This window comes from Arachis ipaensis, chromosome B06 (genome assembly GCF_000816755.2).
Source record: "Arachis ipaensis cultivar K30076 chromosome B06, Araip1.1, whole genome shotgun sequence".
In the NCBI taxonomy this organism is placed as follows: Eukaryota; Viridiplantae; Streptophyta; class Magnoliopsida; order Fabales; family Fabaceae; genus Arachis; species Arachis ipaensis.
Genome location: NC_029790.2, coordinates 63,533,126 through 63,537,926, shown reverse-complemented (window position 1 = coordinate 63,537,926; position 4,801 = coordinate 63,533,126).

Genomic DNA, 4,801 nt, shown 5'->3' with positions numbered 1-4,801 from the left:
ACCACCTCTTCAGCTGGGGCGTGTTCAGGTGGGTTTGGCTCCTCCTGATTCCTCTCTTGCAGTATGGTTCCGAACCTTAGGGTGATAGCATTGATGCCACCCTTTGGATTGGGTAACGGTTGAGAAGGAATTCTACTGGAGCTTGCATGTTGAGTGTTTGAAGTATTGGATGATCCCATCTTAGAGATGAGAGTTTGTATAGCGGATGTTAGACCGTTAAGTGAACTTTCCATGTTCTTTTGTCCTTGCGCAATGGATTGAAACATCTCATCATTTGGAGAGGAATTAGAATAAGTGACCTGAGGCACTTGTTGTTGGTTGTGCTGTGGTCCTTGGGATTGCCTCAGGTGAGGTGCTCTGTAAGGCTGGTTCTGGTTCTGCTGCCTGTTGTTGTTATTATTCCACCTCTGGTTTCCTTGATTATCTCTGCCTCCTCTGTTATTGTTGTCCCTTCAACCCTGGTTAGAATTATCTCTCCAACCTTGGTTGGAATTGTCCTGCCATCCATGGTTGTAGCTGCCACCTTGATTGTATCCTTGATTGGGGCGGTCATAAAAGTTATGAGTGGTTGCTACAGTATTGTCTTCCTATTGGAGCTGCGGACATTCATCAGTATAATGACTATAATCAGCACAGATTCCACACACTCTCTGTGGAACTAACTGTTGGCTTTGCTGTGGTAGAGAGGGCTGAGCTTGCTAAGCTTGTTGTTGACTCAACTGCATTTACTTCAGTAAGTTGGTCATTTCACATATACTCTTGAGTTAGGGCAGCAGTCTCTCTACTAGAGGATACCTCTGCAACAGCTTTTGATCGGCTTTGTTTCTGCCTGTGATTCCGAGTAAATTCAGCTAAGTCACTAATCAATTGCCATGCCTCATCAGTGGTCTTGTACTTTTTCATAGACCCGTTGCTAGCACTTTCCAATGTGGTCTTATCTTGAGGCCTCATGCCCTGTGTGACGTAGCCGAGCAACACTATCTTGTCAATCATATGGTGGGGGCATGCTTCCAGAAGATTGTTGAAGCACTCCGAGTATTTGTAGAGAGTCTCGAATTCATCCTGAACAATCATGGAAATGTCTTTCCTCAGTTTATCAGTAACTTCAGCTGGAAAGAAATTTTCCAATAATTCTCTTCTAAGTGTATCCCAGTTAGAAACAGTTGCTGCGGGTTGAGTGTAGTACCACTCTCTCGCCTTTCCCACAAGAGAGAATGAGAAGGCTTTTAACAAAATAGAAGTTTCATCTGTACCATCATGCCTGACAGTAGAACAGGCTACCTGGAAATCCCTAAGGTGCTTGATAGGCTCTTGAGCAGGTAAGCCATAAAACTTAGGCATCAAGTTGAGTAGTGCAGTCTTGAGTTCAAAATCTACAGCCACTACTGGGTGATGCGCTTGATACGGTTGCAGTGTAAAATCAGGGGCTCCAGCTTCCTGGACAGTAACTCTCCTAGGTGCTGCCATGTCACCTGCACGTTAATCAACCGAATCAGTAGAAAGGGAGCTTCTTTCTTCCTCAAGTGACGTTTCAGATTTGCCCTCGAAGAGGACTAACCGACGCCGAGCTTGCCTTATACGTGAAATAGTTCTTTCAATCTCAGGATCAAATACTGGCAAGCTTGGATCAGGAAGTGAACGCGTCATTTAATGAAAGAAACATGCAGCTCATAGTAGCAAAATAAAATAAAATGCAAATAAATAAATTCCAATCAATAACTTAGCACTCTATTGCAACTCCCCGGCAACGGCGCCAAAAATTGACGTAGCGGAAATTGGCGGATTAAGAAATTAATGTAAGAGATACGTTGCAAGTACAGTTCTTAACCAACAAAAATCCGCTTATCAATTTAGAAGTGTTGTCACAAAATTAGAATTAAAATACTGGGAGTATGAATCCCAGGTCGTCTCCCAACGAGTTGCAGAAAGATGTGCTATTTTATTAATCAGATATTTTCAAAAATGGTTTTGAGTTTGATAAATAGGAAATTAAATAAGAGAATTTATGTAATTTAAATAAAAATCTTGACCGGGAGTAGATTAGTAGGAAAGTCTATCCTTGTTGGAGTTCTCCCAAGATTAATTGATAATTGAAGGTTGTTCTGCTTAGTTATCCTTTACCAGGTAGACGAAAGTCAATCAAGTTGGAAGTCTATTTCTATTCACAAGTTCTAATCCTCTCCCTTGGGAAGGATTAGTGTCAGTGACTAGAGGGCGATCCAACAATAAACCCAATTACAATTTTACTCTTGAGCATTCCAACTCAAGGTTCTCCTTTCAATCAACTCCCAATCAAGTTATGGAACTACTCGCTCATTATGAATGTAAACTTCACAAAATAAGAAAGGGAAATAAAGGAAGACATGATAAATAATAATCCTAAAGACCAATTAAAAATAAAAATAGTTCTTGTATTAATAAATTCTAAAAATAATCCAATAGTAATTCTGAACAAATTAAGGATATGAAAGAGTAAGTGACAAGTAAGGAAAACAAACTAGAATGATGAAGTCTTGGCGGAGGTAATAACTCTTCTCAATATCCCAATCCAAAAAGCAATAAAAACAAAATCCTAGGAACTATAAATGTGTAGAGAAAAAATTAAAGGAGGAGTAAATTCAGATCTAAAAACTAAAAATCATCCGGAATGAATGTCTCCTCTCGTCTCTGCATGTTCCCTGGCTCTAATCTGCTTTTCTGGGCCAAAAACTAGTTCAAAACATGGCCCAAAATCGCCCCCAGCAAATTCTGCAAATTCTGCAGATCGCGCACGTCATGCGATCGCGTCATCCACGCGTTCGCGTCATCCAGCATTTTGCCTTGCCACGCGTGCGCATCTTCCACGCATTTGCGTCATCCGTGCAGTTTCCAATCCATGCGTTTGCGTTAGGCACACAGGCGCGTTACTACGATTTCTCCGTTTCGCGCGGTTGCGTGAGCCATGCGTCCGCGTCTCTTCTTGCTGGTCATCTCCTTAATTTCTTGTGTTCCTTCCATTTTTGCAAGCCTCCTCTCCAATTTCCAAGTCATTCATGCCCTATAAATCCTGAAACACTTAACACAGGGATCACGGCATCGAATGAAATAAAGGAGAATTAAAATACATAATTAAAAGTCTCTAGGAAGCAAGTTTTCAACCATGGAATAATTTTGGGAAGGAATTGTAAATACATGCTAATCATATGAATAAGTGGGTAAAGATTTGATAAAACCACACAATTAAACACAATATAAACCATAAAATAATGGTTTATCAGCCATGTCTCTTTCTTTTTCGAAAATTTCTGTCAGGTCCTCTCCAGAGGGTTGTGCTTTAGCTTCTCTTAGTTTCCTCTTAAGAGTCCATTCAGGTTCAGGATCAGCGTCAATAAGAATGTCTTTGTCCCTGTTCCTGCTCATATGAAAAAGAATAGAACAGAAAAGAAGAGGAATCCTCTATGTCACAGTATAGAGATTCCTTTATGTGAGTAGAAGAAGAGAAGAATAGAAGAAGGAGAAAAGAGAGATGAGAGAGATAAGAGAGAGAATTTCGAATTTTAAAAAAATAAAAGAAAAATATTTTTGTTTTTATTTTAATTATTAGTTAGAATTCAAAAATTAAAAGGAGAAATAAAATTAAAATTAAAATTTGAAACAATTAGTTAATTAAAAAGAATTTTGAAAAATTGTTAGTGATTTTCGAAAGTTGGAGAGAAAGAAATAGTTTGGTGGTTTTAAAAAAGATATGATTAAAATAGAAAACTTTTAAAATCAAACAAAAAGTCACGTAGTTAATTGAAAAAGATTTGAAAATCAAATTTGAAAAGATAAGAAGTTAGAAAAGATTTTGAAACTGATTTTTGAAAAAGATATGATTGAAATAGAAAAAGATATGATTGAAAATCATTTTAAAAAAGATTTGAATTGGAAATTTAAAAAGATTTGATTTTGAAAATTAAAGTTGATTACTTGACTAACAAGAAACTAAAAAGATATGATTCTAGAGTTTAAAGATTGAACCTTTCTTAATAGGCAAGTAACAACTTGAAAATTTTTGAATCAAAACATTAAATGTTAGTGAGATTTTCGAAAATATGAAGTAAGAATAAGAAAAAGATTTTGAAAATCAAATTAAAAAAAAAAATAAAAAATATGTAAAAATAAATGAAAAAGATTTGATTTTTGAAAAGGATTTGAAAAAGATAGCATTTTGAAATTGAAATTGATGAGTAAAATAAGGAAAGATATATTTTTTATTTTTGAATTTTTAGTAAAGAGAGAGAAAAACACCAAATTGAAACAAAACATAGAAATTATGAATCAAAACAACTAATACATGCAAGAACACTTTGAAGATCAGGATGAACATCAAGACTTTTGTTTTTTTTCTTAGAAAAGAAAAACATGCAAGACACCGAACTTAGAAATTTTCAAACTTTAGACAATGACAAGTTGAAAATGCATATGAAAAACAAGAAAAGACACAAAACATAAAAATGCAAAAATCAAACAAAGAAGATCATCAAGAACAACTTGAAGATCATGAAGAACACCATGCATGAGTTTTCGAATTTTTTTTTTGAAAATTAAAAAGATGCAATTGACACCAAACTTATAAATTGACACTAGACTCAAACAAGAAACACAAAATTATTTTTGGTTTTATGATTTTATAAAACAAAAATTTTGTATTTTTCAAAAATTATTTGGAAAAAGAAAAATAAGGATTTCAAAATTTTTAATAAGAATTCCAGGAATCGTGCAATGTTAGTCTAAAGCTTCAGTCTAAAAAGATTAGACATGGCTAGCCAAGCTTCAGCAG